Source organism: Panthera onca, chromosome B2 (assembly GCF_046562875.1).
Source record: "Panthera onca isolate mPanOnc1 chromosome B2, mPanOnc1 haplotype 2, whole genome shotgun sequence".
In the NCBI taxonomy this organism is placed as follows: Eukaryota; Metazoa; Chordata; class Mammalia; order Carnivora; family Felidae; genus Panthera; species Panthera onca.
Genome location: NC_138343.1, coordinates 48,978,009 through 48,991,474, shown reverse-complemented (window position 1 = coordinate 48,991,474; position 13,466 = coordinate 48,978,009). Strand labels below are relative to the sequence as shown.

Sequence of the window (13,466 nt, the reverse complement as noted above, 5' to 3'; positions counted from 1 at the left end):
GGGAGGCCGCACAGCCTCTACCAAATATCCTCCCAGCAGGGGAACCGCCTCTCCCTGTGTGGCCCAAGGACCTTGCTCTCCATTCCTGGGGATTCACCCTTCCCACCAGCACACCACCAGGTATCGAGCTGTGGAGTTTGACTCTGCACACCCCCTGCCTATAGAGTCTTAATGGAATTTAAACACTCTCCTTTCTCACTTTTTTTTTTTTCAGTCCCTTGTATACTCTTTCTTTTCTCTCCAGCTGCTTTTGGGCAGGAGGGATATCTTCCATACTCTCCCGCCATCCCCATCCTCTCTCTGCAAGCAAAAACAGCTCCCTGCCCTCAGTGGCTTACTCCCTGTGTTCCCCTCTCCACGCCATGTACTTGCTGAGTTCTCTGGTTCAGGTTGTGAAGATTTGAGGATTAATACAACAATCAGTTTTCTAGGCATGCAGGATGGTTTAGTGTTATCTGGCTGTATTTCAGGGATGAGAGAAGCAACAAAGCTTCCATGCTGTTCCCCCAACTTGGCCCCTCCCAGTTCAAGGGTGGAGTACATTCTTTATGTTGCTTGTTCAGTTGTCCATCTGCCTCAGACCCTATTTAGGCTCCAAGATCCATGTGGTTATATTGAACCTTCTATGCTGAATCCAATTCATCCAACACGAAATGCAAGAAATGAAGACTGGGCTGGGAAAATATGAGCAGTGAGGGTAGTGGGAGAGTGAGGAGAGATTCACTCTTAACGTTCCCCTTGCAAAAGAAGCCAGTGAGTAGTAACCACACAAATTTAAAACAATCATAGTCACACCGTATATTTTTTGCCCAAGAAAGTTTTAGAAGACAAAGGAGGTTAAGAGTAGCTGGAAAAGTTATAGCTGACTATGGTGAACCTGAAAGGGTCCAAAACCATGTAGTCTACCTTTTCATAGATAAGTGATATATGTTCCTGTATTTTATTCCTTTTTTCTAGAAGCTTGGTAAAATCCACCAATGGAACTCTATGTGGCATAGAGGGGCAATTTGAAATCTTATGTTTCCATTTTAATGGGGACTCAGCAATAAGGTGGAGGTAGAGGGGAGACATGCCAATTCATATGTTTTGATATTCACTAGTCTTCCTTCCCTAAAACCCAAACTTTCAGCTGAATGCCTTAGGACACATATCTGCTATAAATTCATTTTTTATCTAATTTGTCTGAGATCTAAGCTTCCTGTGGCGTTCTGAGATCAAAGGATCTGATTCCTTCTGATGTCAGCACTGACATATAATGTGTGCTGACTTAGTTCTGTCTATAACCTCACAGTGGGAGGCGGCCAGCCTCCCTGGGCACCTTTACACAGTGCACTTTCATTTTGGCTAGGGAGCCTGTCAGGTATATTGCTGATTGGAGCTTCCATGTAAATAATTCATGGGAGATTTTTAAATGTTTTGGGCCTACAAAGGAAAGATACACTTGTGTTAGTCTTTTATGAATAGATGCTGACTTGAAGAACAAGGGGGAACAGATTCCCAATGACGATCTTTCAAAAACATGATACCAATATCTTTAATGGGTTGAAAATAGGTGACGTGTTGTGTTTGATTCCTCTTCTATGAAGTGGTATTGGTTTTACCAAAGAATAAAAATTCAAAGCCCTGTTTTTCCTTTAATAAATTGTCAGGTAGGAGCAAACTTAATATTCTTGTTCTTTGGTTAGTTGCTCGTCTCAATACACTATGTCTTTTCCTCCTAGTGGGAGCAGTAATTATGGAGATGACCCCAAGCTCAGTACTTGGCATAGGACTGGGCATAATAGGGAGATAAGTTGATGGCACAAAAAGTTCCCTCCTGGTAGGAACTCAACATCCCAATAGGAAGACGAGGCTGTCATACAAAGGAAGGTGACCAATGATAGAAAGAGTTGCCCAAGTCAAATGAGAAACTCCAGTCAGCAAGTATTGAGGCATACATCAATATAGTATGAGTTAAACTGACTGAGCCACCCAGGTCCCCTAAAATTGTTTTTTAAGTCGAACCATAATACCTTAATGTTTATAAGAAATAGATTGATACACCTCTCTACACACAATGTGTTGTGACAATAAGGAGTGCATGAGTTAGGAAGTATTTTCTGAAGGAAGTGAGGCATTTGGGGAGATGAATAAAAGGCAGAAAATGCTGAAGGATAAGATGAAATGTTATTTCAGGCTTCGGGTGTTTTTTAAGGTAATTCTTACAGGTGGGAGCTGTGGTGATTAGGGGAATGAGTTCAGACTTTTGGGCTCAGAGGAGGATGCAGTCAGAGACTAAGCACTATGTGTACATAAAGTACTTAAAAGAATTGGACTTGAACATTCAGCTATATGGACTGTAAGATGTCAGAGTTATAAATAAGTATACTTTTTGAAAACAATGCTTGTAATGTTTAAACTAGTAGGTACAGGGCCAACATGGTGGAGGAGTAGGGGGATCCATACATCCTGCGTCTCTCAAACAAAGAAGTGTAGAAGCCAAAGGAATTTGAACACCAGAGCCTGGGAGGAAAAGAGACTGAATCTAATAGGAAGAAAACGGGAAAGCTGGAAAAAAGATAGGGGGTAACTGCGAACTGGGGGTGATAAAAAAATAAAGGCTGCACTGGCACAGAGGGGAGGGACCCCCTTCTGCAGAGAGGCAAAGGGAAGAGAAAGAACGGCTAGAGAGGTGCGGGACCATAGCTGGACAGGAGAAAGACCTCAGACTGAGACTGAGAGGGATACAATCTCTAGCTGCAGGGCTTACTTCGGACTGGGGCCAGCTCCCTGTTTGCACACCTGGGGAGGAGGGGAGCCAGCCCTTGGTGTGTTAGTAGGTCAGAGGCTCAATATGCAACTGGAGAAAGTGGTTCCCTCCCTAGAGGGCTGCACGACAGCACCAAACCTGCCTGCGTCCAGGGCTCAGTCTGCAGGAGGAAAAGGCAGCCATCTCCCTGGAGGACTGTGGGAAAAGACAAAGCCTGCCTGCCTGCATCCACCACCCCATGGACTCGCGGTGAGGGCAGAGGCTCTCAGTCAACAGTAAGAGAAGGCGGTTCTCCCTGAAGTGCTGTGGCACAAAGCCACCGGGACCACACATCCCCACACTGAGAGATGCTTCCCCAGGGCCAGAGTGCATGGAGCGGGACTTTGAATCCTAGCCAAGCGCAGGGTCAGGGGAGTTGGTGGAGAAGGACTGCCCTGTCTGCACCCACAGCACAGTGAGGACAACTTAAACAGAGTCCACCGGGTCTGGTTCCGTGGAGAAGAGACTAGGAGATCACCATTCCCTGCCCCCCACGGCCAAGGCCGGGCCTCAGGGATCACTCCCAGGGCCCATAGTGGAGGTGGGTTCAGAAAACGCCAAACCGTGCCCCTTTGAGCTGGGTAACTGCATATCCACTGGAACAGCACACGCTGTGGACAGCTACTACCTACAAACACTGCAGCATTGGCTGGATTAACTATTCTCCTTCCCCCCTTTTCTCCGCCTTATCTCTTCCTTCCCTGAGGCTGGTTACTCTTGTTATTGGTTTGTCTAAACAGACATATTTAATCCAGTCTCTTGATAGATGCTCTACACCTTGATATTTACACTCCTTTCTCTCTTTCTCTGGAATAATCAAGCCATATAATTTCTCTGTTTGGGTAACTTTATCTTCGTTTTGTTTTCCCTGCCTCCTTCTTTATTTTCCTTTTTCTCTCTCTGGATTAAGCCTCTTAGTCTCTCTGCCTAGTCAATGTTTATTTTTCTATTTCCCCACTCCTGTCATTTCTCTCTTTGTATGTGCTCTTCCATTAGCACCGCCTCCACCCTGTTCTTTACTTGTAGTCAGTGTTCTTGTTTTTTTTCTTTTTTTTGTTTTTAGTCTTTAGGTTTTTATTTGTTTGTGTGTTTGCATGTTTTTGTCTCCTGTTTGTCTATCAGTTTTTCCTTTACAGGGCTTCTCCAAGGAACAAATCAAAGCACACCTGGAGGGCCCAAAACATCACTACAAGTAGGCAAATAAAATAACCAAAGTCACAAGAACAGAGAGCAAGTAACAATCCCTGAAAAAACACCTCCTGAAGGGCCAGGCCCTGGACAGTGTATGACCTTCCTTTAATAGTGCTCACAAGTGCAGAGCACACAAGCTTTAAAAATGCATAAGGGACAGAAAACTAGCCAAAATGACGAAACGGACTAATTCTCCTCAAAAGAAACTCCAGGAAGTAGCAACAGCTAACGAATGATCAAAACCAATTTAAGCAAGTGCTTGCTTCGGCAGCACATATACTAAAACCAATTTAAGCAACAAAACTGAACAAGAACTTAGAATAATAGTCATAAAATTAATTGCTGGTCTTGAAAAAAGCACAGAGGACAGCAGAGAATCTATTGCTACAGAGATCAAGGGACTAAAAAATAGTCATGATGAATTAACAAATGCTATAAATGAGGTGCAAAATAAAATGGAGGCAGCCACAGTGGGGATTGAAGAGGCAGAGGGGAGAATAGGTGAATTAGAAGACAAATTTATGGAAAAAGAGGAATCTGAGAAAAATATAAAAAAATCCAGGAGTGTGAGGGGAGAATTAGAGAACTAATTGATGCCATCAAATGGAACAATATCCGTATCATAGGAATTCCAGAAGAAAAGGAGAGAAAGGGGCTGAAGGTGTACTTGAACAAATCATAGCTGAGAACTTCCCCAATCTGGGGAAGGAAACAGGCATTGAAATACAAGAGGCACAGAGAACTCCCTTTAGACGGAACTTGAATCGATCTTCTGTAAAACATATCATAATGAAACTGGCAAAATACAAGGATAAAGAGAATTCTGAAAGCAACTAGGGATAAAAGGACCCTAACATACAAAGGTAGACACATAAGGGTAGTAGAAGACCTATCTACTGAAACTTGGCAGGCCAGAAAGGAATGGCAGGAAATCTTGAACATGATGAACAGAAAAAAATTTGCAGCCAAGAATCCTTTATCCAGCAAGTCTGTCATTCAGAATAGAAGGAGAGATAAAGGTTTTCCCAAACAAACAAAAACTTAAGGAATTCATCACCACTAAACTAGCCCTACAAGAGATCCTAAGGGTGACTCTGTGAGGGAAATGTTGCAAGGACCACAAAGTACCAGAGACACCACTACAAGCATGAAACCTACAGACTCACAATGACTCAAGCCCCATATCTTTCTATAATAACACTGAAGGTAAATGGACTAAATGCTCCAACTAAAAGACAGAGGTATCAGAATGGATTAAAAAAAATAAGACCCAACTATTCGCTGTCTACAAGACACTCATTTTAGACCTGAGGACAGCTTCAGATTGAAAGGGGGGGGCGCCTGTTGGCTCAGTCAGTTAATTGTCCAACTTAAGCTCAGGTCATGATCTCACGGTCCGTGGGTCCGAGCCCCGCGTCGGGCTCTGTGCTGACTGCTCAGAGCCTAGAGCCTGTTTCAGATTCTGTGTCTCCCTCTCTCTCTGACCCTCCCCCGTTCATGCTCTGTCTCCCTCTGTCGCAAAAATAAATAACGTTAAAAAAAATTAAAAAAAAAAAAAAAGAAAGGGAGGGGTGGAGAACTATTTATCATGCTACTGGAAGTCAGAAGAAAGCTAGAGTAACCATACTAATATCAGACAAACTAGACTTTAAAGGCTATAGGAAGAGATGAAGAAGGGCATTATATATTAACTACAGGGCCTATCCATCAGGAGGAGCTAACAATTATAAATGTCTATTCACTGCATTTGAAAGCACCCAAATGTATAAAGCAATCACAAATATAAGGAACCTTATTGATAACAATGTGGTAATTGCAGGAGACTTAATACTCTATTTACAACAATGGATAGAACCTCTAGACAGAGAATAAAGAAACAAGGGCTCTGAAGTATATATTGGAATAGATGGACTTGACAGACATATTTAGAACTGTGCATCCCAAAGCAACAGAATATACTTTCTTCTTGAGTGCACATGGAACATTCTCCAAGACAGATTACATACTGGGTCACAAAACAGCCCTTCATAAGCCTTCATAAGTATAAAAGAATTGAGATCATACCATGCACACTTTCACAACACAATGCTAGGACTTGAAATCAACCACAGGAAAAAGTCTGGAAAACCTCCAAAATCATGGAGGTTAAAGAACACCCTACTAAAGAATGAATTGGTCACCAGGCAATTAGAGAAGAAATTTAAAAATATATGGTAACAAATGAAAATACAACAATCCACTTTGGGATGTAGCAAAGGCAGTCCTGAGAGGAACATATATTGCAATGAAGGTCTATGTCAAGAAACAAGAAAAATCCCATACAAAATCTAACAGCACACCTAAGGAACTAGAAGCAGAACAGCAAAGACACCCAAAACCCAGCTGAAGAAATGATAAAGATCAGAGCAGAAATAAACAATATAGAATCTAAAATGAAACCAAGAGTTGTTTCGAAAAAAATAAAATTGATAAACCTCTAGTCAGGCTTCTCAAAAAGAAAAGGGAGAAGACCCAAAAAAATAAAAACATGAATGAAAATGGAATTACTACAACCAATCCCTCAGGAATACAAGCAATTATCAGGGAATACTATGAAAAATTATATGCCAACAAACTGGACAACCTGGAAGAAATGGACAAATTCCTAAGCACCCAAACACTACCAACACTCAAATGGAAAGAAATAGAAAACTTGAACAGACCCATAACCAGTGAAGAAATTGAATCAGTTATCAAAAATCTCCCAACAAATAAGAGTCCCGGACCAGATAACTTCCCTGGAGAATTCTACCAGACATTTAAAGCAGAGATAATACCTATCCTACTCAAGCTGTTCCAAAATATAGCAAGGGAAGGAAAACTTCCAGACTTATTCTATGAAGCCAGCATTACTTTGATTCCCAAACCAGACAGAGACCCAGCAAAAAAGAGAACTACAGCCAATATCCCTGATGAATATGGATGCAAAAATTCTCAACAAGATGCTAGCAAATTGACCTCAACAGCATATGAAAAGAATTATTCACCATGATCAAGTGGGATTCATTCCTGGGCTGCAGGGCTGGTTCAACATTCGCAAATCAATCAACGTGATGCATCACATTAATAAAAGAAAAGATAAGAACCATATGATCTTGTCAATCTGCAGAAAAGCATTTGACAAAATTCAGCCTCCTTTCTTAATAAAAACCCTCGAGAAAGTCGGGATAGAAGGAACATACTTAAACATCATAAAAGCCATTTATGAAAGGCCAACAGCTAATATCATGCTCAATGGGGAAAAACTGAGAGCTTTCCCCCTGAGATCAGGAACACGACAGGGATGTCCACTCTCACCGCTGTTGTTTCACATAGTGTTGGAAGTCCTAGCCTCAGCAATCAGACAACAGAAGGAAACCAAAGGCATCAAAGTTGGCAAAGATGAAGTCAAACTGTCACCTTTCACAGATGACATGATATTCTACATGGAAAACCTGACATACTCCACCAAAAGCCTGCTAGAACTGATACGTGAATTCAGCAAAGTCACAGGGTACAAAATTAATGTAGAGAAATCGGTTGCATTTTTATACACCAATAATGAAGCAACAGAAAGAGAAATAAAGAAACTGATCCCATTCACAATTGCACCAAGAATCATAAAATGCCTAGGAATAAACCTAACCAAAGATGTAAAAGATCTGTATGCTGAAAAGTATAGAAAGCTTATGAGGGAAAGTGAAGAAGATACAAAGAAATGGAAAACATTCCGTGCTCATGGATTGGAAGAATAAATATTGTTAAAATGTCAATACTATCCAAAGCAATCTGCACACTTAATGCAATCCCAATCAAAATTGCACCAGCTTTCTTCTCAAAGCTAGAACAAGCAATCCTAAAATTTGTATGGAACCACAAAAGACCCCGAATAGCCAAAGCAATATTGAAGAAGAAAACCAAAGTGGGAGGCATCACATTCCCAGACTTTAGCCTCTACTACAAAGCTGTAATCATCAAGACCATATGGTATTGGCACAAAAAGAGACACATGGGCCAATGGAATAGAATAGAGACCCCAGAACTGGACCCACAAATGTATGGCCAACTAATCTTTGACAAAGCAGGAAAGAGTATCCAATGGGAAAAAAAAAGACAGTCTCTTTAACAAATGGTGCTGGGAGAACTGGACAGCAACGTGCAGAAGAATGAAACTAGACCACTTTCTTACACCAGTCACACAAATAAACTCAAAATGGATGAAGGACCTGAATGTAAGGACACCATCAAAACCCTAGAGGAGAAAGCAGGAAAAAACCTCTTTTGACCTCAGCCACAGCAATTTCTTACTTGACACATCTCCAAAGGCAAGGGAATTAAAGGCAAAAATGAACTATTGGGACCTCATCAAGATAAAAAGCTTCTGCACTGCAAAGGAAACAATCAACAAAACTAAAAGGCAACCAATGAAATGGGAGGAGATATTTGCAAATGACATATCGGACAAAGGGTAGTATCCAAAATCTATAAAGAACTCACCAAACTCCACACCCAAGAAACAAATAATCCAGTGAAGAAATGGGCAGAAGACATGAATAGACACTTCTCTAAAGAAGAGGTCCAGATGGCCAACAGACACATGAAAAGATGCTCAATGTCACTCTTCATCAGGAAATACAAATCAAAACCACACTGAGATATCACCTCACGCCAGTCAGAGTGGATTAAATGAACAAATCAGAAAACTACAGATGCTGGAGAGGATGTGGAGAAACGGGAACCCTCTTGCACTGTTGGTGGGAATGCAAACTGGTGCAGCCGCTCTGGAAAACAGTGTGCAGGTTCCTCAAAATGTTAAAAATAGATTACCCTATGACCCAGCAATAGCACTGCTAGGAATTTACCCAAGGGATACAGGAGTGCTAATGTATAGGGGCACTTGTACCCCAATGTTATAGCAGCACTTTCAACAATAGCTGAATTATGGAAAGAGTCTAAATGTCCATCAAGTGATGATTGGATAAAGAAGTTGTGATTTATATATACAATGGAATACTACGTGGCAATGAGAAAGAATGAAATACGGCCTTTTGTAGCAACGTGGATGGAAATGAAGAGTATTATGCTAAGTGAAATAAGACAGGCAGAGAAAGACAGATACCATATGTGGATCCTGAGAAACTTGACAGAAGACCATGGAGGAGGGTAATGGAAAAAAAGTTTACAGGGAGTGAAGGATGCAACCCATAAGAGACTCTTAATAACCAAGAATAACTTGAGGGTTGATGGGGGTGGGAGGGAGGGGAAGTGGGTGATGGGCATTGAGGAAGGCACCTGTTGGGATGAGCACTGGGTGTTGTATGGAAACCAATATGACAATAAATTTCATATTAAAAAATAATAAATAGTATCAAATATATAAATGCTTAGAGCTAAATTTAGCAGTAGATGTGTAAAACCTCTACACTGAAAACTACATAACATGGCTGAGAGAAGATCTAAATAAATAGAGAGATATACCATCTTCATGGATTTGAAATCCTGATATGGTTAAGATGTCAATATCCCCCAAACTGATCTACCAATCTCAGTAAAAATCACAGAAGGTTAAAATAATGAATAAACTAGTATGTACATTAAATTTCCATGAAATACTCCTATGAATGATTCTGTTGTTCCTTCCTCAAGTCATCCTCATTGTCATCATCATCATCATCACTTTCATTATCATCATCACAATAACAGAACTGCAACACAAGAGTTTAGCTTTATAGGGCCCCTCTTAGGTTACAAGGTGCTAAAAGATGTTGTAACTCATATGCTTTCATGACAGCATTATGATATAGTAGACCAAATTATCCCATATTGCTAACAAGATAACTGCAATTCAAAGGTCCAATTACTTTTTCTACTAAACCCAGAACCCAGAACTATTGAACCATAGGTTCAATAGTTTGTCCTATTCCAAAACTTGAATTCTTATCACATGTCCTGAGCATGTGAGCGCATACACGTGTACACACATGCGCGTGTATGCACACACTATGAACACTAGCCAGAATGTGAACTTAAGGACTTTGTTACTGTGACATGACTTTACAGATACCTAGTCCGAAAAAGCTTCCCACTTTCTTAAACATTCCTTTAGCAGAAAAGGAAACTAATATCAGTGTTTAGTTAACAATGAAATAATTTCTATAAAAGATGAAAACAAAGTAAGAGCAAGCCCATGTTTTCAAAAAAGCTATAATTTCTTGGGGGAAATATAAAATATATTCACATCCTTATATTTATAGTATTCATTCAAGAAAAATTCATTAGCCCCTATAACTACCAGGAAGTTGGATAACCACCAGTGGTAATACAGCCTGACAGGAATATTTTTATTTTCAATTGGTTTGTATCTTTATGTGCACCTACAAATGTTTTGTGTTTTCTTCTGATGCAATAGAGATACACTGTTTTGCTTTCCCTAGATTACAAGATGTCTTCTGTCATAGAATCTCTGAGAATAGTTCTGAAGTCCTTGATGCATACCTAGACGTTCAATAAATACTAACCTTCCCTTCCACTACCACTGTTATAACTTGTACTCAGAATCTGTCTATTCTTCTCTTCAACATATTTGACTCTGGCCTATTGTTCTTTATTATATCTTGCTCAGACTATTTCAGTAGCCTTTCAAATGACCTCCTTCTTTCCCTCAGAGTTCATTTTCTTCTCATAGAAAGCCTGTTCTTCCCATGATGAAAATAAGATGTCACTTCCCTACTCTAAAATCACCTCCCCATCTTCTATGAAATAAATCCATACTCCTTAGTAGAGTTTTCAAGAGCCTTTATTTATTTATTGCCTCTATCAAGTATTATTACTTTTTTTTCTTTTAACACTCCCCACACCACAGGCACATCTATATACACAACCTCAGTTCTCAGTGTCTTGACCTATTTTTTTTTTTTTTTTTTGCTTCCTGTCTTTGCATATGCCAAAGCGTATACTGGAATATCTTCCCACAATATTATCCCTCAAAACCAAGTCATCTCCTTTGTGAAGTCTTCCTAATCTTTCAGGCAGTAAGTATAAAGTAATTCTTCTTTTGTCTTCCCTAGTATTTTCCCTAGACACTTGCTATCACACTTATTACCAGGGTCTCACCTTAATCAGCTTAGAGATCTGTTTCCTGGAGAGCAGGGGAGAAGTTCCCAGGAGCTTCTAGTAGGACCTAGTACAGGCTCCATCCATGCATATTCTAGTTTCTGTCTGTCCCCACTACTGGAGCATAAACTGCAGGCTATCAGGACTGTGTCTTGTTCACTGGTGTATTTCTAGGCCTATCATATAGCAGGTGCTCAGAAAACAATGAATGAATGAATGAATGAATGAATGAACAATGAACTAATAAGCTAGTGAGAAAATAGATGAATTCTACAATGAAGAATCTCTGGAGGCTGAGAATGATTCCTCCTACAATGTAGTTGGAGCACCTGAAAGGGACAGCATGATTGAAAAAGGGTAAAGAAAGACAAAGGTAGAATTTGAGAAGAATTTAACAAGTTCATTCTTTTGAGATATTGAATCTGAGGCAATTTTGAAACTTATGAATGAAAATGTTTCAAACCTTCAGCAACCAGATATTTGGCAAATAAATGCAAATCTAAGAGCCGACATTTAAGAAAATGGGTGAGAATGGAATGTATATACAAATTTAGGCAAACTTGGGAAAAAAGACACTCCCAAGTTAGACATCTGGGGTCTCTCTTGTTGATGGTGCATATTTGTTTATTTTAAGGTGAATTTGTATAATATATCCATCTGTGTGAGATAAAGATATTCAAAAGGCTATTAATTTAGGATACATTTTATTAAGGTAAAACATAGACAAAGTAAAAAATTATGTGAATGGAATCATATTAAGTAATTATGTTAAATGGTAAAGACCATGCTAGCTAAGTTTGAATCTTGTGTCTACACTTGGAGGCTTTGTGACTTCGGACAAGCAACTCAACCCTCCATACCTGTTTTTCCATCTGTAAAATGAGGACAATAAGGGGACTAGCCTCATGGAGTGGCTATGAGGATTCAGTGAGTGAATGGGCATAAAGCATTAAGAACAGTGCCTGGCAAGAATGAGTACTGAGTACTAGCAATTTGAATTATGATGATTATTATTTATCTAATCTTCACTACATCATAGATTCTGGTTAGTGCTTAGCATGATTCATCTTATTTAACCTTCAAACAATTCTATGAGGTAGATACTATCAATTTAGCTGTTATACAGATAGGAAACAGGCACACAGAGGGTAAGTACAGTCTGCACATATATTCAGCAAGTAAGGGACCAAGCAGGAAATCTAACCATACTTGTTTGATTCTAAGCTTGCATTCTTTGTTCCTTTGCTATGTCACTTCTAGAGGCCATCTTTCACATATTTAATACCATAAACAACTGTTTTGGTAGGTTTCATTTAACTGTATTTAGCTCTATCTAGCTCTAGTTCATCATCATTTACTTATTCTCTAAGTAATATGATAGTTAGCTCATTCACTTATGGCATGATCATATTTTAAAGGCTAGAAGTGTTATTGCTTATATAATACATCCTTCAAAGAATTGGGACAAATTAGGGCAAAAGTGCCCAGATCATCTGTTACCATGGCTAGTACCAATGTTGTACTCTTCGGAGTTGAAGATTAATTCTGTTGAATGGCGGGGTGGGGGGGGGGGAGGTGGAAGTACAAATGAAATGTCAAGGGAAGAAAACTATAATTAAATTAAGACTTTTAAAATGAAATACATTTTAGTAAACTGTTAAGTAGCACCTGAGAGCAATATGAAATTCTACAACCGAGGTCCAGAGAGGCTAAGAGACATGATGAAACTCACAGAGCCAGCTAGCAGGGAAGAGAGACTTAAACATTTATTTTGGGACCCCAGTCTAGTGCTCCTTCTCTCCTTCCACTATTATATAACCATACGTGTACACACTCATATGGATACATGTTTATTGATATGTTTGTATTATCTCTACATACGTTTATATTCATGTTTTATAAAATCAAAGATATTCAGATTGTGAATTTGTCATAAAAGCCAGTGTTAGGTAAGACTGGCTTTTAGAGCTCAAATTTCTTAATACAAATGGGAGTTGGCATGCTTGGTAAGGCCTGACTGTGGTCTGGTTTTGGGATTTAAGACATTGTGCTTAGAAGGAGAAATCCTTGATGACTTATCTAGATCATAAAAAGTATTTTCCTGGGAAGTGATATTATCAAATTTTTATTAAATAATATTAATTATAAATTGGGCATGGGATACAGTGAGTTTTTTTAAAAAAATATTTGTTTTGAGAGCAAGAAAGAGAGAGCATGTGCACATGAGTGGGGGACGGGCAGAGACAGATACTCCCAAGCAGGATCTGTGCTGACAACATGGATCCCAATAAGTGGGCTCAATCCCATGAGCCAAAATCTAGAGTCAGACACTTAATTGACTGAGCCACCCAGGCAC

General features: G+C 39.7%; 1 protein-coding gene and 1 long non-coding RNA gene across 2 annotated transcripts in view; one reads left to right on the top strand and one right to left on the bottom strand.

Moving 5' to 3' along the window:
* LOC144616387 (uncharacterized) overlaps positions 1-13,466 on the bottom strand; it is a 442,726-nt gene that overhangs the window by 17,318 nt on the left and 411,942 nt on the right. The window lies entirely within an intron of this gene.
* PKHD1 (PKHD1 ciliary IPT domain containing fibrocystin/polyductin) overlaps positions 1-13,466 on the top strand; it is a 479,232-nt gene that overhangs the window by 460,626 nt on the left and 5,140 nt on the right. The gene's annotated exons all lie outside the window — the stretch shown is intronic.